Source organism: Triturus cristatus, chromosome 3_1 (genome assembly GCF_964204655.1).
Source record: "Triturus cristatus chromosome 3_1, aTriCri1.1, whole genome shotgun sequence".
Classification (NCBI taxonomy): Eukaryota; Metazoa; Chordata; class Amphibia; order Caudata; family Salamandridae; genus Triturus; species Triturus cristatus.
In genome coordinates, this window is record NC_140583.1 from 257,222,742 (window position 1) to 257,250,153 (window position 27,412).

At 44.4% G+C, this 27,412-nt stretch overlaps 1 long non-coding RNA gene across 1 annotated transcript in view; it reads left to right on the plus strand.

Annotated features, from left to right (window-relative positions):
* The first annotated feature begins 3,391 nt into the window (after positions 1 to 3,391).
* The window catches only part of LOC146860058 (uncharacterized), a 51,961-nt gene continuing 27,940 nt past the window's right edge, over positions 3,392 to 27,412 (plus strand). The window contains exon 1 of the long non-coding RNA XR_014979089.1: positions 3,392 to 3,527. This is a non-coding gene — a long non-coding RNA (uncharacterized LOC146860058). The remainder of the gene's footprint in view (positions 3,528 to 27,412) is intronic.

A 27,412-nucleotide genomic window follows, 5' to 3' on the forward strand; every position in this document is an offset into this window, starting at 1 on the left:
GAACTGCTGTTCACAGGAGATCGGTCTTTGTTGAAGGCAGTTAGTCCTCCCAGGGGTTCTGGAGGTCGCTGGCTGCAGGACAAGACGATTTTTAGCGCAGGATCTCTGGAAACTGCAGACCGGTCGGTAGGGCTGGGGCCAAGTCAGTTGTCCTCTGCAGTCTCCTCTGCTGGGCGTCGTCTTTCGTCCTTTTTCTTAGGATGCGGGAATCTGCTTTCTTGGTTCAGGGCTGCCCCCAAATACTGTATTTATGGGGCATTTAAGGGGTCTCGCGGTCATTAGCCAATGGGCTACTGACCTTAGGGTGACTACACCCTTGGTGTGCTTACCCCACGTGGGGGAGTGAGCACAATCTCTAATACTGATTGGGGAGTGCCTGCCATCTGCAAGATGGCGGGCACTGGAGAGTGGGCTACACCTCGCCTCCCCACCTGATGGGTGGAGTTGGCAGAGGTGGGCACACCTTCTGGGCTGGCTAATTTTTCATGCCGGTGTCGCCCCGAAAAGGAGGGGAGACAAGAAGGGGGTCTGCTCCTGATAGCAGTAGAGGCTGGGGGTTGCATTACAAAGGCTGCTAGTCCTTTGAAGCTCCCCTTCCACAGATGGCTCTTATTGGCCTGGGGGTGTAAACACCTCCACCCAGGAAAGGCTTTGTTTCTGAGCTCAGGGAGCAAAGGCTCCCACCCTAGGGGTCTAAAAACATGTCTTGTGGTGGCAGGCGGTGTGTACCAGTCAGGGAACCCACCAGAGGCTGATCGTTTTACAGGTGGCATCTCTAAGATGCCCTCTGTGTGCATTTTTCATTAAATCCCACACTGGCATCAGTGTGGGTTTAATGTGCTGAGAAGTTTGACACCCTGGGTACCTGTGGTACCATTTACCGTGGGCTGACCTGTGGCCAGAGATGCAAACGGGTTAGTTTTGGGGAAAGAACACAGGCCCTGGGAACCTGATTGGCAGGGACCCAGGGAACATCAAGTGAAAGTGCATCAGTCATCTGGCAAAAAGTGGGGGGGGAGGTTACTGCAACAAAAACCCACTTTCCTACACTCTTGTTGACACTTTGGCATTCATTCAATACTTTATAGCTGGTGCTACCTTTGTTGAGGTGGAGTAATGCTGTGGAGTTGTTCTGTAAAGTGGCAGTGTAGTCAGTGTTGTTGATGTACAGGACATACTCACATGGTGGCATTTAGTGCAGCATTACACAAGTGAGTCAAATGCACACTGGTGCTTCCTTTTGATGTTTGAGTCAGTAATTTTATACTGTGTAGCATGGTATGGGCTGTTATTATGTGGTATGGTCTGCCATTGTATGTGATGAGCCTACCAAGGTCTGCTTGGGGAGTGTGCTGATCTGTGATTGTGTGGCAGTGGTGTCTCAAATCATATGTCATCTACCTTGGCTCACTGACTCATCCAACACCTTGTTGGACTACTGTGAAATACACATACATACCCTGGATGCTCTGCCCTCCTCTGTTTCACATTGTATGTGGACTGTCCCTTATTTGGATGCAATGATGACTATTGTCCTTTTGAAAGGACTCTAGCCTCATCCCTCACTCATGTTGCTATACAATTGCTGATGATCCTAATGAGATGTCACTATAGACAGTGCGTAATAACGTAGTCCACGCTGGGGAGATGTAGTTCAAGTAGGTTTATTCAAGTAGATAAACAAGTAGCTCAGATCCTGTACAGCAGCCCATAAGTCCTGATCATTACAAAAATGGGGTGACCCAGTAGTTAAGGACCTGGGTGTAATCTTGATACAAAAAACAATGGTCCTAAACCAATTATTGACACACCAGAGCAAAAGGCTCTCACTTAGTTATATCATTCACTCAGTAACGAGCTAAATAGGAAAAGGATTTGATTTTTTGATAGCTCACAGTATTAAATATAACATTCCAACATAAAGAAGACAACATCCAAAATCTAAATCACCATACATTTATTTTCATTTAAGGCAATTTAAGTTTCTGTAATATGTAACACAAGGTTGCTCCAGAGGGAACGTGCATGAAGCAAGGGTGCTGAAGGGTGAAGGGAGAAAGTTGTAGAACGTAGTGACAAAAAGATTTTTTAAATTCACAAGGGGATCGGTTGTAAATCACCGTCCAAGAAGAGCCTGGTCACGTTCACAAATTATAAAGATACATTTATGTATTTAGAACACAGAAACCAATTAATGGTATAGCACGTAAGAAAGTTGCGTGTCCCAGGCGATTGAAGGGGGCGTCGACGTTTCGACCCGTCTAGATGGCCTTAAGGGTAGTTTGAGCCTTGGCCGTGCGGGTCTTCATCAGGACCAGAGGGGCAACCCGAGTGACTCCTAGACTTAATCGTATGCCCGATGTCAATCAGGGGCAAATTCGTTATGGAAGCGCATATGGGTTAGGTACTAGATTCCTGTCGCCCTTCATGATGTACAGATTAGGATATCTGAGGTTATGGCACAGGAACCGTAGGAAAACGTATTTGTGTCTCTAAGGCGCTGGAAATATTCCCGAGCTTCAACCGTACTAATCGGTCTTCCTGTTAGCGTCTCTGTGAGCTAGCTCACAGAGATGCTAACAGGAAGACCCAAAGTCTCTAAATAATGCAAACTCTTTGCACATTGGAGAACTGTGGGATCACTAAAACGATTATACTGTACAAATACTGTAGTAAAATGTAAAACCTGTTTAACCATGCCGGTGAGCGATCTCTCACCCGAGCAGCGGAACCCTGGACACACTCTCAACATGTGCACCCCAACTTTACCCTGTAATGTGAAAACGTGCCAATCTGTAGACCTAGAAACTATAGACGGCGAAACAACCACAACTGAATTGTTAAATAGTTAAATAGAACAGGACAATTCTGTATCGTGAATCCGTATACTAAAAGGACATGTAGCATAGTGAAGATTGTCACACAGCACAATAGTGCACAGGCAGCTACTCCCCATACTCCAAATTGGAAATAATACAGAGTCTAGACAGGCGCACTCAGGGTGTCCTGAAACCTTCGCACGTCGCAACAATAACTAGCGTTTTGCGACTAAATCCAAAGGAATGACAGGGTCAATGTGGCCTTACCCAACCAATACCCTTGACAAGCAGAGCAGCTGATATAAGCAGCATGGGACGTGGCTTGTCCTTGTAGTGCAGGGCCTATTCGTGACACCTGGGGTCGCAAGATGTCTACACTCCAAACAGACAGAAGACATGTTGTGAAGGCGATCTCGAAACCGCTACGTGCCCGGACTCAAACAGTTTACAAATGAACTTTATTGAAACAGCAGCGCGGTTGGCAAAATGATGCAGAGTAAATACGTAAAACAGCATACACAGCCAACTTCAAGATGGCGGCACGCTGCGTACGTTGCACCAGATGGCTCCAGGCATCAGCGTGCCCCAAAACATCTGAAAGCATCAAAGTAGCTGAAGAAATCATGTCTTTCGTCACAGTGAAGATTCTGAAGTTGACGTGGGGCACGTCGCAGAAGAGACTGCACACGACCAAGAAGCTAAACACAGGTAAGCGAGGGCATTTTTGTTTTTTTTTAAACGGCGGTTAGGTAACGCCGCAGACATGAGGTCTCAGCCAGGTCCAAAAATCAAAGACAAACAATGTCTCACCACTCTCTGCCCCCAGGGGCTTGAAAGACACCGCTGCTGTGTGGCACAGAGCACGTCTTCATATTTGGTACCATACTGCCAGCCACTGCTAGTAAAGACAAACCCTGCAGCTTGTAATTGGGATCAAAAAGTCCATGTAAATCTCTTTGTGCACCTTCATGCGCGTCTCTGTGCAAGTCCCAGTGTGTAGGGACCTCTACTTCAGTACAGGAAGGAATCAGGTTGTAGATATCAAGGGTCTCCAGGTGCAGGTTGCCAGGGGCACGCAAACACATTGTACAGGCACCTCGCATGTAGCGCACACTTGAAAAGTTTGTAAGGCTTGTTGCAGATAAAATGTACATGTGAAATACACTATTCGCAGCGTCCATGAAATAGGAATAGAGGCTTACTTTACTTGAAAGTGCAGTTCTTGTTGATGTGGCCATGTGAGAAGGAGTACAGCATGCTTGAGCTGGGGCTGTCCGATGCGATGGACACCGGGGAGGCTGCAAGGTTCCCATGTTGCTTCATGTGTTTCAAAACGTCTTCCTGGAAATCAACTTGCGCTGTGAGAGTGTCCTGGTGTGACACCAACTTGTTGCTACTGTGGGTTGTCTGCACATGTTGATTGTTGCTCCTGTGTTTTGCTTGTGCATGTAGATTGAGAAACTTCTTCCCATCATGTTGAGTAAAGCTTAAAGTTATCTTCAGTGTCCTTCTGATCAACAGTAGAGCGTGGGGATGTCTCCAACTCATTGCCAAAATTAATGTAGTAACGTAGTCCACGCTGGGAGATGTAGTTCAAGTAGTTTTATTCAAGTAGATAAACAAGTAGTTCAGATCCTGTACAGCAGCCCATAAGTCCTGATCAGCAGCCAGACCAGTGTGTTATGCTATATCTGAAATGTTATGCTTCTATTACACACCTTGGTAAGCCTTCTTTGCTTGCTGTCATTTCCTTTGGCAAGCTAAGTATACAAAGCAAGTAACTTGATCATTGAATTGGAAAAAAATAGAATCTTAGGCCACCAGTGGCGGTTGGTGACATTTGAAAGTGGTGAGGTGTAAAAGTTTGGTGTCAGTGCCCAGTGGTGAGTGAGCCTATCAAGCGAGCCTGACCACCATAAGGGGATGTGGGGAGGTGCTTCTCACTGTTTTTGTCATCAGCATGGTAGATTATGCAAGATAAGCAAATGGCCACACCTGGGGGTACAAAGGTGACAATGGAAAGGAGCGACATTTCACAACTCGTCAGTGGGTGCCACACAACAGCACTTTCAGTATCTTATCCCCTCTGAAGAATGCTCCCTTAGATTACTTTAAATACCAATCTTTGCTGAGGTTTAGAAACAAGTAGCCTCCACTTCCCACGAAATCTGAACAAAAAAGTTGAACATGTTAGGTACTAAAATTAGCCACATGTAGCTCAACAAATTATCACATTCGACTAGTAATCCCTACTGCTCAGCAAAAGATGTATCCCATCCTTCCCTTGGGTCTTAAGGCGCTGGGGGGGGGGGGGAGGTAGGCAGCTTCGGCTCTGGCTCAGTCGAAGAGCAAGGTCTTGAGGTCCTTCCTGAAGATGTGCAGGTTAGGGGAGCGTCTGATGCTGACTGGGAATTTGTTCCACGTCTAAGCTGCGATATATGTGGTGTGTGTTTTTTAAGAAACAGCAGTCTATGCAGCACTTTAGCCCAAATTGTTTACGAGACCCTCATATCAGGTGCTAGCCCGTGCTTGCTTACCACGAACCGTGCGCCATGTTTATCAGCCTTAGATTCCTCTTACGGATGACCACTGTAATGGATAGCCTCACAATGCATGCACACACGAGTTAATTTGCCAGTGCGGGTAACATCATAAGGAATGGGATGATTGACAGCCGGAAAACAAGCGGCATATGCAGGGAACAAGCCCCAAGGCATCCTATTTGACCCCAAGAACACCACCCAACATGGATGCAATGACAAAGGAGCATCGACGCAAAACTAATGGAATGTAAAGAGAGGAGTGACTGAATGAAAAAACCTTATTAAACACATTCATGTAAAATTACAATGGAAGATAATGAATGTAGAAACACTGGTGTGATAACGCAGATGAAGTTAAGAATATGTGAAATAAGTGAGTTTATATGTAAAACAAACGAGGAAATGTTTGCAATGAAAGAATTAACTTGAGGAAGGTGTGAATGCATAGAGGAAGGGGTACACGATGAAAGAACTGCTGAAGGGGTGAACACCTTCAGGAAGACATTAAGAAGCAAGGACGGAAGGGTTTAATACACCAATAAATGCACTAATGATGGAAGCATACACAAACCAAAGCATTAAGATTGGTGAATGTTAAAAGGGTGAATGTCTCGGAGAAGGCACACGTGTACACATGAGGGAAGACGTGCTCTATATCGATTAGCGCATCCAAGAATGGAATCAATGAGAAATTAATGAATGTAGTGATGACTGCAGGAAAGGCCCAGGCTGCATGAAACAATAAAAGGCAGCATGAAGTAAGAAGTTAACGTATGTAAGAAGGAAATAAGGAATGACATGCCGCAGGAAGAAGCACATCAAGAAAGAAGTACATGATGCAGAATGATGGACTGGAAGAGGCAATGAGTGAACGAAGGACTGTCTGTAAAGGTGTGTGTGGTGGGGGAAGTGATAACATAAACAACTGAGGAATCAGGGTTGTCATGTTCAGTGGTTGCCAAAAACTACCAACACCACTGTAGGATACAGGGGAGTGGTAGTGGTACTGTAGAGCTAGCTGGTCTAATGGCTGACGTATCCTGTGGGGGTGTCCAGAGTCGGTTTGGACACAAAGCCCTCAGTTTAGGTCATCCAAAACACACAGGTCCTGGGGATTTCTAGGAACTACACGGCAATATAATCTGCAATTTAAGGTGAAATACTTCCGTTTATTAGAGAAATACATGTTTTTGAATTTGGAAGAGGCTTTAGGCATGATTCAGAATTTGGCAGACAGAGCACTACATCGCAGATGCAACAGAGTAGCTTGCCACCCCAACCCTCCTTTATTTACAGAAAGGTGGACCTTAAGTATTCTGTTGATAGAAACTGTGTTGTCAATGGAATGATTGGTCTGAAGGCCTGGCAGAGTAGGGGCCGACGGAGGCAAGACATTACACCACCCAATCTATTTAGGGAGGAGGGTGTAATATCTTTTTTCTTCCTGACATCCACCACCAGGAAAAACTTGGTGGAGGAGGACAGGAAAAAATAAATAATGACCTCCACTTCCTCAGAGGAAATTCCCAGGGTGCAGAGGGTATTAGTTTTTTTCTTTTTCAGAAACAAACTCTCAATTTGGGAGTTGTTTTCTTAAAAAAACAAGTACAAAGTTTGGTGGACGGTTGTTAATACCAAGGGTGGCTGTTCGCCAAATCTTTTGTACATTGAAGCAGGGCCGGCTCTAGGGCGGTGTGACCAGTGCAGCCGCACCTGGCGCTGACCTTGGGGGATGCAGTGTTTAGAAATAACAGAGATTAAAAAGTACCTGCTGCAGAGTTCCTTGTGTGTCCAGAAATGTTTAGGCAACAATAAAAATGTCATGATAGCTCTGGTGACTAATGTTCCTGCTGGAGAGAGATCGGAGCTTTGCCTAGTGGCAGTTTCCACTCATGCTAAAGTAGCACAGAGGGGGAAGATGCCGGCTGCAAAGAACAAGTACCATACAAATCAACAAACTTTCTTTTATGTAGATTGCTCAGTGGGTAACTGCTTTTGTCACAGAGATCCTTTTGTTGCTTGCAGTTCATAAGTTATAACCCTAATATAGCAAAGTGACCTATAAACTGTCATCAAAGAGCTGCATGCAAACTGCATGATAATTAGAACGTTATGTTTTTTTCCCCAATCTTATATTATCCTGATTTCCCAAAAAGGTTAATTTGGTTAGAAATACATTCTTATTAGTAAAGCTAACTTCTGTGGTATATTTTAAATTATGTGTTTGTACTTCTCCAGATCAGACACTCTCAAAATATACTTCCTACTAGTATCAGTGGCATGTGATTCCTAAACCTTGTAATCCTCATTGTTTTATGTAACACTTTCTATAGACTGGTGTACACACATATGAATAGTTGGCTCTGTATTATGTGTGATGTGAAGTGCTTTGACACTCTACGCTGGTATGACTAGCACTATAAAAAAATTTAAATACATTTGAGAGCCCATGAAGAGATGAAGGGCACCGGCGTAGCGTGCTAGTAAGGGAATTTGTGGGGAAGGATGTTTTGGGATGGTGTCAACAAAGATTGTCGCACTGGGTGCCACACGGGCTAAAGCTGGCCCTGTATTGATAGTATTCTCCATGACGGTGATTCCTTTAAATGTACAGAGATGACTGATGGGCTGGAGTTCATCGCTACATTTGGCAAACACAGTGGCGGCTCTTCTGCTAAGGTAGAGGAGCATCGCCTCACTGCTTTTAAGCAGTGTGACTAAAGGAAAAATGAAATGATAATAACTCAGTTATTATAATTTTATTGTTTCCAGCTGCTTTGTGGGCGGGCTGCTCTACTCTCAGAGAAGGGCAGTGGAGGAGTTATTTGCCAACTCCAAGTGCGCATGAATGCTTGGCTGGCCCTCTGGTACAGGCCGAACAGTCATGCGCACTTTGCATGTTCTCCGCGCAGACTGCATTACAGACTGCGTGGAGAATATGCACAGGCCCCAGTCCCCGTCTGAGCACCAACTATGGCGCTCAGACCAATCACAATGCTGCATTGCAGCATTGTGATGGGTCAGGGGAGCCTGGGTCTACTTCCTGGCTCCTGTTCCTGGCTCGAGTCCGACGGAGCAGAGACGCGGGACGAAGCGATAAGGTAAGTGATTTTTAGGTCTCGCCTACGCAGGTGCTGCAGCGCGCAGGCGCTGCATAGGAGGGCATTCAGCTGTGGCGGCATCCACCTTGTGGGAGCGAGCAGCGGCGTGCCACAAGCATGAGTGCAGTACTTGTAAATGAGCAGACTGCTCCCCAAAGCGCGCGCACCACTCGCAGGCTCACCTCCTGCTCCCCCTCTCTCTTACGTGCAGACCACTCGCAGGCTGTGTATTTTCAGCAAGTGCTTCAGGCTTTCAGGCTTTCTATAAAATCTTTTTTTTCCTTTACTTTAGTTATCCTCCCTCCGATCACCATTCTACCACTCCCCCACCTTCTGCCTGTCACCCTCACCCTCTCCCATGAGGCCTCACCTCTAGTTTAGCACCTGAATGGACGATTAAAGAAAACGTTTTTATTTCTGAAAATGGCATCATTGCATACATGCCACCAGATGCGCCCTTTCCTTAAACTAATTTTGTGCCTCTCGTGAACCTCCTTTTCCTCCCGTTCCCCATCGATTTGCCATTTGTTCCTCCCCCCCCCCATTTGTGATCCCAGTGGGTGGCCCTTTCGTGCTCAGAGGTCATCCAGCCTGTTTACACACATTTGCCTCTTCTATCTTGTTTACATTTATTTGTAGTGGTTCTTGCAATTCAGTTGCCAAAGCTATATAAATGACTTAACGCTCTCTGCACACCATGATGTAGCTGGACTAGAAACAAACCCGCTGTTGAAGAAGATTGTGTTGTTTTACTCAGGTGTGCGCATTAGCGAGTTTACAATAATATTTTTTGTCACAAGGAGCGTGCGAATAATAGTGCTGCGCGGCCTACCCTGTTCTGGACCGGTAGTTTGGAAGCCTCGTACGCCTGGCGCTCTTTGATCCCATGTTGTGTGGAGTCAGGAAGTGTAAGATGTGTGATTTATACCAGTGCGCGCCCTTAAAGGCCACCGTATATTAGGATGGGCATTGCTTTGGAATCCTGGGAGCTCCGAGACCCAGCTCTGGTTTGCATTTAAAGTTGCATTGATCAAACGGTGCTGTCTGCACCCGGAAAGATTCAGAACAGATGTGATCCAGTGGGCTGCATCGCTTCCAAACAGATGCAGAACGGACAAACGCACACGAAAATGCACTGCAGGTCAAGAACATTTTCAAGCGCTAAATATGGTAATCATGAGAATGAGTAAACGATCAAAATATTTACATTACCAAACTGACAGCATAATTAATGGTTCATTTCAAATGTACACAAACACACGTCTAGGTAAAGGCTGCAGACGAAGCTCAGGTTTTCCGTATAAAACATTTGCCCATCTGAAGCATTTCGACACTTTTCAATATTTTTAATCTTACTGCAAAGTGTTTATAAGTTGGGCTAAAACGGACTTGGGGTTGGGGTACAAACATGCAGATAGCGCTGCTACCCCACAGTTACATTAGAATGCTACGGTTAGAAGTGTCAGCAGGAAACAGACTAGCGGCACCTGTGTGGCACAAGCCTCCTCCTTTATTCCTGTTTCCGCTCAGCGGAGACTTTTGTTTACGATTACTTGCTAACACTCCCATCCCCCCTAAGCCTGTCCTTTCTACTGCCAGACCTTTACCACACTGTTAAACAAGCATTGGCATAGCCAATAGGTCTCGCCTTTGGGACCGTATAAGTGTTTAGTTATCCAGCACAATATCCTAGGTGCAACAATATCAACTGTTGCACGGCTAAACACTTATAAGGTCCAAAAGGCGAGACCTATTGGCTATGCCAATGCTTTTTTATTTATTTTTACTTTCCCCTTCCTCCTCCTGCCTCCTCCGCCCTGACCCGTGCCGGCCGCCACCGGGCAAACAATATCCCGTCATGGTGATGGAGGTGATGTCCTCCCTCTCTCTGACAGACTAAACTCCGCCCCCCAAACTATGAATCTGGCCATTCATCATATTTTTACATATTTCGCACAATGTTTTATAGATTGTGTGCGTTATTCCCTTTACGTCAGTTAACGCGTAAATAAATGCATGCCTGTTTGTTTAACATCTTTGTGAATGTTAGTGCTCAGTAAAGTAAACAGCAGCCCAGAGCTGCAGTTCACTAGAGGGCCACATGCAAAGGTCAGCCATAGGCCGCACAATGAGGATCCCTGTTACAGGGTGAAGAGTGACAGGTTCAAAAGTGCAAAGAGGAAAAGGTCCAGGGATTACAGGCGCCAACACACTTCTGAGCTGTAAGGCGAACAGAGCTTGGAACCCCAGGGTCACATCTTCCCGATGGCGCGTGCGCTCTGCAAGTCCCCTTGAGCGGTCGCTTTAGAGGTGGAGGAGCCAAGACATTCACATGGAGGGCAACCCAGAGCAGAGCCAGGGGTCCTGCGTGGCTCTAAGATTAAAAGCATACGTTTAGCAATCAAAAAATTGACAATGATAATATTACGACAAACTTCAAGTAAAAATTAGAAGACAATCAGATAAGAAATCGTTTTTTTCCCCTTGAACACTTGTATTAAACGTAATTATAAGACTTCATGGAAATCTGTTAAAAACGCTTTTTTCCACCTCCAATGGACTGACAACACCCTCACGAGTGGAATCAGGAGATGTCAGTGTGTTTTCTGCACTGATTAAATGGCCAGTGATGTTGTATGTGGAGCAACACGAATTTTGTCAAACAGGGAAGCCTGGATGTGAGCACGTTCCTGATTATTATACGAGTGTAATTCATCCACTGGATAAATAACTCTATTTTAGCACCAAAAGACAAACTTTTGTCTTTATTTCATGACCTAAAATGAGTCCACAAGGGTCAGTAATACAAGTGTTACGTGTTATGTAATCTGACATGATAACAAATATTAAATGTCAAAAACACTTTCTTGAAAATAGAACAAAGTTATGTGTAAGGGAAGACTAGAAGACTATTTTAATCCCTTCCCCTTTCCAAAGCAGTAAAGAGGGAGAGAGTCAGTACCCCAATGATTGAGTTTACATTGATCAGCAAAGCACAGGGGCCTCTGACTGCTCTTCAGTAATGTTAGATCCTTCTCAGCTGCAGACACAGCAGATAAGCGCCTTTTTAGGTCTCGCCTAGCTATTGCATTTACGCAATCTCTCTGCGAGACTCTAGTAAGAGGGGCATTTCAAAGTGCTCCCAAAAGTGGATTGCATGGCGAGCACACACACAATCACGTGCATCGTGCCGCCATGCAATCCGTTTGGGGAAGCGCTTCAGCCCACTGGCGCGTGCACGTGTAGCCACAGCCTCGGCATCATACTTCAAAGGGTCCGCTCCCCCGCCTGGAATGTGCTCACCCACCCCCGCCACAGCATGCCGAGAGATTGTTTCCTCATGGCGCCTCTCACAACTGTCCCTCCCCCACCACAGGGCTAGTCTCACGGACGCATTGCCATCCATCGATTTCACTCTCTCTCGCTGCATGTCCCCTCTCCCTCTTTCTTGCCTCCTCTCTCTCTCTCTGTATGTTCCCTCTCCCTCTTTGTTGCCCCCTCTCTCTCTGTATGTTCCCTCTCTCTCTTTTTTGCCTCCTCTCTCCGTCTTTCTCTGAATGTTCCCTCTCCGTCTCAGACTTTCTTGTTACCTCCTCTCGCTCTGTTTCCCTCTCCCTCTGTCTTTCTTCTTCCCTCCTCTCTCTCTCTCTGTTTGTCCCCTCTCCCTCTTCTTGCCTCCTCTCTCTAGATGTTCCCTCTCAGTCTTTCTTATTGCCTCCTCTCTCTCTCTCTCTCTCTCCCTCTCTTGCCCCCCTCTATCTCTGTTTGTTCCCTCTCTCTCCTCTGCAGGCTCTGTGGTCGCCCATTCTTGCCCTGCTCCACCCTCCCTAATCCCACACATCCCATGTTCTCTTGCCGTCTCAGCTCCTCCACCCCTCTCTCGTCGCTTGCCCACTCTTTCTAACGCTTGCTCTTCCATCCTTCTCTTCCCTTTCTCTGTCTCACTTAATCCATCTCCCTCAGCGTCCCTCCTTTCTCTTGCCAGGTGATGCATCTCTTGTGTTTAAATTGCCAGAGGCAGCTGGATGCTGCGCTCCATTCAGCTGGCGCTGGGCTTAATTCCCCCCCCCCCCCAACACAAGCCGTAATACATAAATACCTGGCAAAGCCTCAGCCGTCTCATTCCAATGGAGTCACATAACAGCATTAACACCGCTGTACATGTCTCAGTTAATAAAAGCCTGGCAAAGGCTTCATCATTGCAGTAATCAGTCAACTATAAAATAACCTTTGCAGAGCTAAAAACAAAATGCATTCCTCTCATGACTGCACATATAGTCTTTCAGTTCTTGCTGTTTTCTCTCGGGTAGTCTTGCAGCTAGAGGCGTTGAATGCAGCCTCTACTTCAAAACATGCATCAGTGCCCCATTTGAAAGAATTGGTGACCCTCTGCAGTGCAAAACAAGCAACCGCCGTTTTGGAATACAAAAGGAGGTTGAGATGTGGAGCGTATGAGTGGTACAGCAAGCTACATCCAATCAGTGCAACCAAGCTGCATTACTACAGACAATGAAAGCATGGTAAGATACACTCTAAAATTAGTGTTACTAGAACAATTTTCAGAGTGGGCGTGCTCCCATCATGACATGCATACATTTTTATTGATCATTGTCAGGTGTCTGCCTGTACTTTATCCAGCGTCTCATATTTAAACTGTGCTTATTGTTGGGATGCTGGCCTCCATATGTCTGTAAACAGGGCCGGACTGGAAACCAAAACCGGCCCTGGCAAAGTGCTCGGCCGGCCCCCCCTGGGGGTTGGGGGTGCCGCCGAGCTCTTTTGCCGGGGCCGGTTTTCGGCCGTTTTTGTTACAGGGCCCATTTTGCAGCAATGCTGCAAAAACGGCCCTGTAACAAAAACGGCCCCCAGGGGCCCAAAACCGGCCCCCACCCGTGCGGCGCACCGGGGGATTGCACGGTGCCCGCTACGGCCAGTCCGGCCCTGTCTGTAAATTATTAAAATATGCTGATTATGGGACTGGCCTGTGTTTGTTTTCACATTGTCTTACATGTGTAACTGTTTAAGATGTGCTGATTGTGGAGCTCATTGGCGTTTATTTTTTATTAGGTTCTCTTTTAATATCCTAAAGATACGCATTTGTAGTCCATTGCTTTAGAACCTCTTACTCTTGAGTGATGTGTGTCTTACGTACCTTGTGCAGGACCACTCTGTAGTTCTCTGTATCACTGTAACTTTAGTATAGGCACACATTCAGCATCACGCTTAAAATGACTGCTGGACTTAACAAAGGCATCATTTCGAAGTCCTGTGGCACACATCCTCATGCTCATAGCCAATAGGTCTCACCTTTGGGACCTTATAAGTGTTTGGCCATGCAACAGTTAGTGTTGTCGCAGTAAGGATATTGCGCTGCATAACTAAATACTTATAAGGTCCCAAAAGCGAGACCTATTGGCTATGCCAATGCTTGTTGTGCTCTCAACTGTCATTCGCCTAGTGTTATCTTCTGAATCTTTAGTAGGGATGCACTTCCTGCTCAGCTTGGCTTGGTTCTGTTTCACTCCGCCAGTTCCCCTGGGACAAGAGTCGAGCCATAGCCACACAGTTAGCCGGAGACAGGCTTGAGCCTTTGCTTGTCTTGCCCACTTCTGGCCGTTTTAATCTAATACTTAAAGTCTATTTTTCAAGTGGCGCAGGCCGCTGCATGTCTAGAGACCATGGCTTTGGTTTTTTCTTTTAAGTTTAAAAAGCTTTATTTAAGAATTAACAGGGTATATAAAAGACTAGCAATATAGAATTAAAATGAGTAATATATAACATAGATGTAAATATGGCTAGTCATGTTTAGAACAACAAAAGCTATCTTACATTTTTTATAGGGCGGAAGAGGGAAAGAAGGGGAGGAAGGGAGAAAGTGAAGGAGAAGGGGAAACAATTCTTACAAGTGCTATAATAGAGTAGCGCATATTAAAAAAGGGGAACGTGAGAACATCTCTGAATTAATTGAGTATATATAATAAGCCAACCAGGGTAAAAAAGTAGAGGACAGAGAAACTAAGTACTCAAGGGGGTTTAAAATTTTCAGCATTTAAACTAGATTTGCTTATTGGAACAGAGTAGCTTAAATAGGTAGTAAGGGGTAACCAGAAAAGTTCTCTGTTAACAAATGGCTCACAGGAGGAGGCGAAGGCAGTGTCAAGCCGGTGAAAGTGGCAAAGACTATTCCACCAATATTGTATGGAAAGTTTTGTAAAGGATTTCCAATTGAGAGAGATGTGTTGGAAAGCTAAAGCAAGCATGAGGTCAAAGAGACCAAGAGTGTGGGGGAGTAGATCTAAGGTATCAGAAAGGCTTCCAGAGAAAAGGAGAGAAACCGAGTAGGGAAGAGAGATCTTGAAAATGTGAGAGATAAAGGACCATACTTACGTCCACCAGATAGAGACTGAAGGGCAAAGGAAGAGGAGATGAATAAGATTAGCATTAGAAGAGCCACAAGTCCAACAGTTAGAGTTAGTAGAACGAGACAAACGAGCAATAGAGGCAGGAGTAAGATAGAGCCCATGGTAGAGAAAAAACATAGATTGGGTGAGAGAAGCAGAGCGAGAAATCTTTATAGAACGGGACCAGAGTTTATCCCAGAAAATGATATTCCATTCGCATCCCAGATCAGATTCCCACGAAAGTTCCAATTTGGATTTTGCACGATCCGGATTGGGGGCTGAAAAATAGTTGTAAATGAGGGAAGCTTTTGGTAGGGAAAGAAGTATCGTAATGAGGGAGTGTTGGACAATAGGAGACGATGAAGGGGGTAGAGAATAATAAATGTCAAGGATGATTAAAATAAGAATGGTACATTTCTGAAAAAAGGAACGGAGACAATGGAATAGAGATTGAAATTGGGGAAATGTACTGGGAGATAAGCCGTTAAAAAGATGTTTAACCCAAATTATGCCTTTCAATCTCCAAGATTTCCAATAAATGGGTCTATTGTTAAGGAGAATAAGGGAATTATGCCAGATTGGAGAATCTAAGAAGGACTCTCTAGAATTAGAGGAAGAGTGTACCAAAGGCTTTAAACATGAACATGTGTGTTTAAAGAGAGGAGGGGAAGTGCACGAGATGTTGGCAGAAAAAGCTACAACTTCCTTTCGAGAGAAAGGTAGGAGTAAGGTTTGTTCAATGGAAAGCCAAAGTGGAGTGAAGGGGGAGGAAGCAGAAGAAAGCAATTTTGCAGCCTGCCGAAGGGAAAAGGATTTATGATAGAGACGAAAATCAGGGAAATTCACACCTCCATTAGACTTTGTCCTGCGAAGGGAAGATAGGGAAATTTCTAGGTTTCTTGTTTTTCCAAAGGAATTTAGAAAGGCAGGAGTCAATACGCTTAAAATAGTTGGCAGGTATATGAATAGGGAGCATAGAGAATGTATAAATCAAAATGGGGGCAATCATCATTTTAATTGAACCTCACCGACCCCACCAAGAAAGGAACAAGGGGTTCCAAGAGGAGAGAAGTTTATCAATTCGGAATAGGGCTACGGACATATTCTATTTAATAGTAGTTTCAATGGAGATGGAAAACCATATACCAAGATATTTAATTTTTGAGCTATTCCAGGTGAAGCCAGTGGTAGAAAAAAGAGTGAGGGAGACAACATTTTGTAAGAGGGAGAATTTCTGTTTTGTCTGAATTAATTTTATAGCCGGAAACAAGGGAGAAGGAAGAAAATGCCTGTAGTAACGGAGGAATAGATATTTCGGGAGAAGAGATAAAGAGTAGTATATCATCTGCATAAGCAGAGATTTTAAGTTGTTGATCACCATAAGAAAATCCGGAGATGGAGTCATTATTGCGAATAGAGCAGAGAAAGGGTTCGAGAGCTAGAATAAAGAGAAGAGGAGAAAGTGGGCAACCCTGGCGAACTCCACGTTGGAGAGGAAAATAGGATGAGACGCTATCGTTAATTAATACTGAAGCTCTGGGGGCAGAATAAAGTAGAGAGATGAGTGAAATCAATTTGGGGCCAAAACCGTGCCATTTTAATGAAGCAAACAAGAAGGACCAGTCTACTCTGTCCAAGGCCTTTTCAGCATCAACAGAAATAGCCGCCAAGGATGTGGAGAAGGAGGGGATTTTGTTAAGAACATTAAGGAACAAACGAGAGTGATCGGAAGTGAGTCGTCCTTTGACAAATCCACATTGCTCTTTGCCAATCAAGTTTATCAACATTGACCAGGGAAATCGGATGGTAATTCTTACAAAACATGGGCTCATGACCCTCTTTAGGAATGAGGCATATAGTGGCTTCTTGAAAAGTGCCCTCTGTCTTACCAGCCAAAGAGAAGGAGTGGAAGAGTGTAAAAGTTTGGGGAGTAGTAAGTTAGAGAAGTGTAAATAAAATTCAACAGAGAATCCATCTGGGCCGGGTGTTTTCCCTTTAGTCAAGGAGTTTACGGCAGTGGTTAATTCATTAAGGGATACGTCTGATTCTAGATCAAAAAGATTGAGGTGAGGAGGAGGAAGTTTATCAAGGTATGCTTGAATGAGAGAAGATGAAGGAGGAGATTCTGGTGTATATAGAAGAGTTTAAATTCAGTGAGAATGGCTTGATCTTTATGTAAGAGAGAACTATTTGAAGAATAATAGAGTCAATTAGAGTACGATCTTTACGTGTTTTGAGGTCATTTGCCAAGAGCTTATCCGCTTTGTTACGGCCACCAAAATAACGAGCACTGCTGCGAAGAAGAGTTGAAGAAGCGTTGTCAGTGGTGGATTAGTTAAAAGCTAGTTTAGCACGTATCAACTCTGCTGAGATTGAATCCATTGAAGAAGTATAGAATTTATGTTCAAAGAGCTTAATGTGCGCTAAAGTAGTCTTTCGTTGTTGTTGAAGGAAACGTTTCTTTTTTAGACAAAATCTATAATAAAGCCTCTTGCAGTTGCTTTGAAGGAGTTCCAAATGATGTGAGGGGAGGAATCAGGATCACTATTAAGATCAAAGAATTCATTCGCGAAAGAGCGAAAAATGTAGAAAAAAGAAGGTCAAGAAGAAGAGAATTATTGAAGCGCCATCGGGATGACCTGGGATGCGGAGGGAGTAAATCAAGATCTGTAACAATTGGGGCATGATCAGAAATAACTGTAGGTTCAATAGAGGAGGAAAGAAGATTTTGAGATAAAGACTGAGAGAGAAAGATATAGTCCAGACGAGAAAGAGAAGCATGAAGAGGAGAGAAGAAGGAAAAGTCAAGGGTGTCAGGAGAGAAATTCTGTAAGGTGAGCTTGAGAAATAGTGTTGAGAAAGTGTTTATGGGTTTTGTTAGGGATGAAGCGGACCTGAGATTTTCGGTCAAGAAATGGATCCATAACTTGATTGCAATCGCCTTCTAATATGAAGAGATCGTCTCTAAATATAATACATTTCTGAGTAATTAGGGACCAAAAGGAACTATCAGGGTGTGTTGGCCCATAAACTTTAAAACAAGCATTTACAATGCAATGGTCTCGGCATTGTTAAAGTTAGAGCTATTGGCATTGCTCATGACATTATTTTTGTTTATGTTTTTGTTTTTAAAACATTTAAGAAACGGCATTGTTATTTACAATGTCAATAGCTTAATCACTCTCAAATGCGAGACCTATTGCATTTGCACCCACACACAGAGCCAATCACACAAAGTCACCCACACACACAGAGCCACCCGCACAGAGCCACTCACATAGAGCAACCCACACAGAAATAGAGCCACCCACAGAGCCACCTACACACACACACACACACACGCAGTAGCCCACTATCCTATTTACATTATGTGCACTTTGTGATCTGAATGGTACATGTTCTTTGCTGCAGGCACATTAACTCTATGTGCTACCTTTCCAGGAGTCAAAACTTCCACTAGACAAAACTCCGATCTCTCTCTAGGAAGAACATTAAACACCAGAGTCATCATGACATTTTTATAGTTGCCGAAAATTGCTGGAGGCCAGGAAGGAGGCAGCATGCGCTTTTAAAACCTTAATTTACTTGCAAACATAATGTTTCCACCCAAAGTCAGCGCCCGGTCACACCGGTTGCACTGCCCTAGAGCTGGCCCTTCTCAAGGGTCCTGTGACCTCAGTGACAGAGTCACTGTTGTTCTTGGCTGTGCTGCTTCATAGGCCTGCTAGCAAGACTGGAGGTGAACTTCAGTATGGATTGTGGTGGACAAACCTTGAAGGTTAACCCAGACTTGCCAGTGCTAGGGTCCACCTGCTGGTGCTAAGACACCAGCGCTTCTAAGGTCTTGCGAAGCCTTCTAAGGTCTAGCATGGGATTGTGCTCTCTCAGGAGAGTCGTCTGGTGGACTGGTTATTAAGGCTGAACCTGGTTCCCCAGTTCCAAATTCAGCAGCTCTGGTCATAGTGCAACATCGTCTCCCCCACTGAACACCATACTGTCCCTTCGCTAGCCGAGACCTAAAAAAACACAGAGCAGTGGGCACGTGCGTGCCATGTCCTGTTCTGCCTCTTGTCGTGTGTCTGGACGATGCGCCAGGAGCGAGCGTTTGGAGACAGGACAGAGCAGCTATCTGGAGAAAGAAAAAAAAGACACAGCCGCTCAGAGAATCTGTGTAAACATCGCCATCGGGCGCCGGCTTTCCCAGAGCAGATAACAGACCAAAGCTTTCAATCAATATACGAAAACAAGTACTGAAAAACACTCGTCATTAGGTGTGTTGGGAACGGCGAGTCAGCACCAACTCGAATGGGAAACAAACAGCCCCGTCATCCTGTTATAGAAAGAGTAGACACCACTTCCGACAGGGAACGCGCTGCCGCACACACAGTATTAGGAAATGACAAATTATTAGTTAATTATGAAAGATGTTAAGACTGGCGTTTCTATTCTGACACAGCGTAGCGCCTATAACCGCTGTGTTTTCTGGAGCACTGAGAATACTAGGGTCCGGATTGGATACACTGCCCATGGGATGATAGTTTACTGTGAGGCGCTAGTTAACATTGTGCATATAATAAGTACGCCTGTACAACAATCAAGCGTCGATGTTTTATGTCCGCTACACAAACAAGAATGTAATAAAAAGAGACGGACGCTTCTGCCCCCTTCCGCCGCTCTCGTCTGTCTGAGAAAGCTATCGGTACCAATAAGAAAAGGTAAATCCCCTCCTGTTTACGAGTGTCGGAAATTATTAAATAAACGTCGTCCTCGTCTGGTTTCCGTAGCTAGAGTCAGACATTACCCGTCTTGGCATCAGCTCGGGCACACTGATGTAAGACACCCAATTATCCCCGCGGGGGCTGGAGCAGACGTGCTGTGGGGTGGTGTTTGTTTCTTCAGTTTACGACTTCCGAAAACACGAGCAGATGTGGAGTGTCTCTGGGTGCAGCGCTGCAGGGCCGTCGCACGAGGATGGCCGAGAGGCAGAAGGCTGGCGGGTTGTGCCCTCGACTGGCAAAATAGACAAAGGACTAGAGGGGTAAGCGCAGAAGGAATAACCGGATTAGATATTTTATAACATTCAATACTTCCCCGTACTATGTGTAGTGTGCTTTTGTTTTCACTTGGTCGCTCAGACGAAGGAACCGAGGCACCAGGATAATGTTCCCAGGATCACACAAATTTGGGAATATGGTCAGATGTTCGCTTTTTCCTAGCCCGCATCCGATTACAGACTCTTGAGCAACGAATAATAAACGTCTCCAAAAATGTGCTCGAACATTCCTGCTTGCCGCAAGCACGGTCCCAAGGGAGAAAAGCTGGAAAATGGAGCCGGAGAAAGGAAATGAGAGGGCGGCGATTACAGCTGAACACAGCGGCATTTTCGGATTTTTCTTTCTCTCCTCTTCCCATTGGCTGGAATGTTTACATTCCAGAGGAGAGAAAGAAAGTAAAAAACATGCCCCCGAATCCGAAAAAGACGGGGTTTAAACGGACAGACACCCCTCTCCTCCAATGGCTGGCCTCCGTTTAGGAAGCCAGCCAATGTAGAAGAGGGGCGGGTTCAAGCCCCGTACTAAACATTAAATCTCGCGAGCGAGACTGCGCAAGCGCAGCCTTCGCTAGCCGAGACCTACACAGTTAAAGAAACATTGTTAATTAACTACTTAGCTAAGAGCCATCTTCCTTCTGAGTCAATTTCTTGTGAGATAACTTTACAATTTATTTCTTATGACATAAAATTATAACGCCATTTTTTTGTTAGTAGAAGGAGAGAATAAAACTGTACCCACCAAGCATCTTTTTAATTTCAAAGCTTCATTTTCTGTGAGATGTGCCTCTTGAAGAAGGACTAAATAAGGGTTATAAGAAGCGAGGTGGGAAAGAATTCTCTGTCATTTAATCAGATTAATAAAACCTTTCACATTGAAGGAGATAACTCTGAATGTGACGACATTAAAGACACATATAGAGCAAAAAATGCAATATTCAAAAAATGAGACATGGGAGAAGTAGGAAGGGGAAATAGAGAGGAGAAAAAGGAAAGAAAGGAATCGGGAGGAAGAAAGAAAGAGCAAGAGGAGACAGTACATTTCCAAACAGGACGACTGAAAAAACATACCTGAGGGCGACAAACGAGAAAACACTGAGGCAATGACGACGTGCGGAAAGATGGAACGCTCGAACTCGGGAAATCCAAGCACACCGGGGAAGATAGAAACACGGAGGTGAATCAAATAAATAATAATAACAGACGAAACCTGTGAATATATAAAAGAACAACTCAGGAAATATCATGAAAGACAGGAAGAGTTTAGGAGAATTAGATAGTTTGCCATGAGCAATCTAAAGGAAAGAAAAACAAAAGGATGAATGAGAGTAGATTATACAATTAAAAATATATAATAATAAAGATGAAATAGATAAACGTATTTAAAGCACAACAAATACATATTTAAACAATTGAATCAAATACGAACAACATTGAATAACGTTGAAGAACAAAAAGAAATACGGCAAAATGCAAAGCATGTCAACCAACAGAAGGACCAGTAGTGTCCATATTGCTTGAGGTGTGAGACTGAATACATTTCTTGAGTTCCGCAGGGTCTTCAAAGGACAAGGTCCGGTTCTGGTAAATCACTTTGAAGATACAAGGGTGAAAAAGGCCATACCGAGCTCCAAGGGACCGAAGCGGTGGTCGAAGATTAAGGAATTCTTATCGTCTGGCAACAGTGGCATTGGAAACATCCTGAGAAAGAAAAACCCTCTGACCCAGCCAAGAAACTTGTCGTTTGACTCTAGCAGCAGAAAGAACCGAGAGCAAGTCAGTAAATTTCAAGAAAAGGATGATGACTCCTCTGGGTCTGAATGAAGATGTAGAAGACGCGAGAATCGGAGGACGAGGACCAAGTCTGTGAGCTCTCTGAATATTGAGGACCGTTGAAGGAGGCATATCTAACAACTTCGGTAAGAAAGAAGAGAAGAAGGACACAGGGTCATCACCCTCCAAAGCATCAGGAAGACCATAAATACGTAGGTTGTTCCTCCTATTTCGATTTTCCAAATCCTCTGTATGTTGTTGGAGTTTACGAACCTCCTTCTCCAGAGAGGAGAGTTGTTGGGAGTCACCTTGGACAGCCGAAAGTTGTTGCTCCATAGTAGGTACTCTGCCCTCCATTGAAGACCATTTTTCCTCCAGGAATTGCATTTTGCTATTAGTCTCCTCCACAAACGGGCGTAAAGCGCAAATCTCTTCCAACAACGTTTCCATGGAGATGGTAGATGGCGCCTTATCAGAAGAGGGAGGATCTTGCTTCAAACGCTTGGAGGTTGATGCAGGAGAAGAGGACTTATGGGGTGTAGATTGTGATGAAAGAGTACGTTTAGAAGATACTCCAGCCATTTCCTCAGCAGTAGATGGAGCTGTCGCAGGTGGAGAAGCTGTGACAGTCAATGGTTTGCGACCTTTAGGCACAAAAACAAATTGCGGTTTGCATAATCTGCCCATAAAAATTAGATAGGCAATTAGGACCTTGTGAGCTGCATATGAAGATGGGGAAGAGGACAACTGCAGTGATAAAATACTTCATAAATTTGCGATGACATTAATGATGGAATTATAGTAGAAGAACTTATGCAATACATCCATCAGCAGAGAACGTTGGAGTCAGGTCCATTGACATAGAAATAGCAATAAATTGTCCGGAGTTGGTTAGGTTGCTAGAGCAAGTATATTCCATCCATTTAAATTAGGGTAATGGAAGGGTTGTTTAAATTGAAGAGTGACATAAAGATTCCAATAAAAAAAAAATTGCATTTCAACATATGTGCCAACTAAGATTTATGAAATTGTGGACACGAGAAATGTCTATAATGCTGTGCTAAGTAGTGAAAATGGCCCTAGGAGAGAATGCCATAATAAATGTAGCCAAAATACAGCACAGAGGCAGGATTGCAGTATAAATGGTGAAACTCTGGTGAAAAACGGAGGTAAGCACTCACATAAAAGTCTTCATTGTAGTACAAAGACAGTGGCATCAAAAAACTTTGCTCTGCTCGTGCTTCATAGCGTAGATATGCAGTACATAAGTAGGTTGTGCAGAATACAAGGCAAAATGCGAGGCAAAATGTCGGCGCTCTGAGGAGATCTGAAACGCGCTGATATTTGAAGTAGCACGCCGCGTAGCTTCAAGGCAAACAGCTCACCATGATGCTGTAAGGTTCTGGTTCCTTTGCAGCTAAATTCGCTGCATTGTCGATGTAGAAATCACATCGGGGAAGAAAGAAACGTCCCGATGCGTCAGAGCCACCCGGTTAAGCGGCCATCTTAACCAGCACCGAACATGGCTCTGGGTTTTAACCAAAGGAATACATTAACAAGGACTCCCTCTTTAAGTGCATCTGAGCCAGAGGCGTAGTGTTCAATAATGCACCAGGTGCAGTGGCACCAGGGCCAAGGGGACTGAGGGGCTCACAACAACTCAACCATGTTTATTTTTCACTACCATCTGAGCGGTTGGGATGGCGTTTGTCTTAGTTGATATATGGCCCATGGCACCCTTGGGTCTACCCTTGATCTGATGATCAGCAAAAACATAGCAGGAAGCGTGTGATAAATGTACTTTGGACATCTGCTTCCAGGCCTTCAAGGATTACCACACGATTATCAGCACATAATGTGATTTTAAGCCATATACGTGGAAAGGGCATGCGTTCTTTGGAAAAAAATAGACTTTAAATGTATTTTTTTTACTTCTGCATAAGCGCCTAAAGATGGATCATGTTTGTCTACCGATACTATAGGTCTCTACAACAAAACCGTTGGACAAAGGTTTAGCGTCTCCTTATTGACAACTCGTGTTACAAATTTGTACACAATTCCGGCATTTGCCAAGTGTGTGGGACACAGCATGGGTACTTTCCAAAGCTAGCTACCTGTGCAAAATGAACAAGAGAGACAATAACAAGCATTTGCAATGCAATAGGTCTCACAGTTGTGAGAGTTTCAGCGATTGGCATTGTAAATGGCAATGCCGTTTATTTACGTGTTGGTTTTTTAAACATAAATAAAAGGCATTGTCATTTACAATGCCAATAGCTTTAACTCTCGCAAATGCGAGACCTATTGCATTGTAAATGCTTGTTGCTACAGCTGATGAGTTGGTTCCTCATAGGTATTTTCTAGTATAATTTGGCCTTGAGGTAGAGAATTGCAGTTTCTTGTGCGACAAAAGTGTAATTCGGGGCTACCTATCTTCATTTCCTCCCTTTTGCTAACGATATGTGGTTGTTTGTTCCTATGTGAGAGCAGAGGCACAACTAGAAGCTGTCTCAGCCCAGGCTGACACACACGACAGAGGGGGGCTGAAGCCCTTTGAGCCCAATGGGCATTGCACGCCTGTGTGAGAGGCTGTTCCTTTTGACATTTGTCTGTGGCATAGCGCGTTCCAGCCAAGCTTCTCTTTGTGGCATTTCTCAAGTATGTTTTATTCGCCCCCTTTTCTACTAGAGGCTGGGTGGCACACCCCCATTGCTGCACACAAAGCCAGGAGCAGGTGGAGTATCTTCTCTGAGATCTGCCTTTGAATAGCTCTTAATTGCTTTTAGGGATGGGATGTTGGGGGGGAGGGGTCTTCCTATGGCTAAATCGCGGCCCCGTGGAAATTGACAGAGTCCATTTTGACTGGAAAAATGGCAGGCAGATGTTTTCAAGAGCCTCTCCCAAATGTATTGGAAAAATGATTCCCTTGGTGGCTAGCTCCACTTTTTTCTCTAGGTGTGGTGAGTTGTTCAGGAAGTTCACTAAAACCTTCTAGTTGATCGGATGCAATCAGGTCCCGTGAAGTAGCAGGCGAAACTGTATTAACGGACTAAGACCACATCATTCATTGTATCCACCCCTAGAGGTAGCACACATCCATCCATATTAATACTAACGTACTTGGACCTCAGTATTATTCTGTCCAACCTCCCTCCTGCTGTGCAGGAGCAATGGTGGCATTGATATGCCAGGACCCTTGGTTTATCACGATGCGGCATTAAGTCCTGAAGTATGGCTCCAAGCAATGTCTGCAAGGAGGATGGGGAGCACACAGACTTACTCCTCCTGTGGGTCTAAGTTCACGTACTGTTTAGTCAACCCAAGGTTTTCCTGTTTCTAAAAGGGGTGACTTCAATGGAACACTTACCCTCATCCTTAAAAAGGAGAAACATGTATGGAAAAATATGTTTGAGCTTTGCTAGGGAGACTGGTGTGCTGCAGTATCTTACCCTTGCCTCTGTCGTTGTTCGGTGGGCAACGCCTGTGGTGGATGTGTGTTTTTGAGTGGGGCCAGAAATGAGCTGCACAATGTTAGTGCCCCTTTTAATGGATCAGGAGCGCTAAAATGGTGGATGGTAATGCAGGTGGAGCAATGAATATTTTTTTATCCATGCCGTCCTATTAAAACGAATCAACTTCTAGTGAGTCTACATTACAGCCGCCTCTCTCTCTGATACACCTCCAGTTACATAAGCCAACACTCGCAGTGTGTCTCGTCCCTCTGCTAGACCTGCTCTTAAGAGTCAAACACATTTACTAATTTTAAATAATATTTAATGATTTTCTATAAGGGTGGAATCACGATGGGCCTCGTTTTTTTTAATTATACACAAACGCACACAAATACGTCTTCTAATAATGATTAGCTTTTACGCCTTTTGATTTTATGCTCTCACCCTTACCCTCAAAGCTTATTCTAGATGACACTTTAACTTTAAGCCCCTCAGGAGCTCCGCAGCCTCTAAAGAAAATAAACCTAAAACTGTGCTGCAGTCCAGGTCCTATTCGGAGTCAGACACTGGGGCTTTATGAGCGGCACCAAGAATGCAACGATGAAAATGCACATCACAGCCAACATAAACCGGTCATCATGTCTGCTCTAGGTTCTCCTCTGTGGACTATATCTTTAATATTTATTAAAAGGCGCGCAAGAACACAGGTGCAATATAAGGGTGCGCTGTGTCTGCAGGCGATAATTTATTAGACAGTCTTTCATAAGAAAATGTGCATGCAAGGTAACAGTAATTTAGCAGCGGATGTTACTCCAGCGGCCCGTCTTCAGCATATCTGTGTGCAATTGACAGAATGCGGCCTAACAGCCAGAGCTGCCGACTCTGGAGCTGAGGAACTAGGTTCGAGCCTCAGCATTGGCTCAACTTCCTGTGATTCTGGGCAAATCAACTCATCTCCCGAAGTCTACCAAAAATAACTGTGTCCTTGTGTAACTAACGTGAGTGGTGCTTCTATAACGCGCTCCAATACCTTCGGGTCGAGTTCGCGCTATAAAAATCTGCAGGCAAAAAAGAAATACTGCTCAGCGATCTCAAACAACAGATTGTAAGGTGAAGAACTCCGTCTTGTTAATGCTGTCATGAAGTTTTTATTTTGCAATCTACTTTCCAATTCACTGCACACTCGCAAATGGACGTGCCAGTATTTTTGTGTACAATTTTCACAACTTCCTTCATACTGTTTGAAAATGCCGGTAACATGAAAAACATCTGGGGAAAGTTTGTGGAGTCACCAGATGTCATGGAAGAGTATTTTAATTAAATATACATAAAGGTGGGCTCTGTGCTTAAATAAAGTTGAACGCAACTTCATAAGTGATTAAACAAAGAAAGCGAACATAGGGAGAAAAGAAAGTGAAAGTGCGCTATGCGCGCGTTCTGCTAAGACGCTGTTATTACACGCGTACAACATATGCGTGTATATGTCCTGTCTGGGCACGTACACATGCCCTGTCCAGGCAGGCATGCCGAAGGAAGACTGGGAGGGAACCAAACATGCTTCCCTCTCAATAGAAAGCACAGATTTGGCATGGGTGGAGCTTCCACCCTCGCTTCGCAAGCCAAAGCGACGACAATAGATCTCGCCAGGAACGTGCAGCACATGCGCTGCATCGCTAGGCGGGACCTAAAAATGACGGGTGCCGCAGCAAATTCTGCAAACATAGACTTTCCCAAGAATTTATAGATACACACTTTTTGGGAAACCAACGGACAGGAGACAAAAAACGTGCAGTTCATAGAAAAGAATGTCAGTTATTACCATTGCCTGTGGATCCCTTCTGAGGATTCCATCAAACTGGCATTGGTAAAGCCAAAAGGTCTAGCATTGACTGATAGTCTTTTGGCTTTGTAAATGATTGTTTTGTTTTATGATGTTTTTTGTAAAACTTTATTGTTGGGCACTTGACCATATAAAAAATATTAGCCAAAAGCAAAAATATTTTGGTCTAACAAAATCATTATTTGTCATAGAAATTCCTGGCACTGAAGGGAACTAATTTGTGTACAAATGATTTGCTTGTGAAAGAGCAGAATGTCGTCACTCACAGTGATATTAGTCAATGGCTGAAGGGTACTGACGTACTGCCCCATACAGCATGCTGTAGCGGGCAGAAGAAAAATGCAATTGACACAACAGACCAGTGGAAGATGGGGGCTGGCTGAAAACCTCCATAAATAAATATATTATAGAATCAAAAGGTCTTGACTAATGC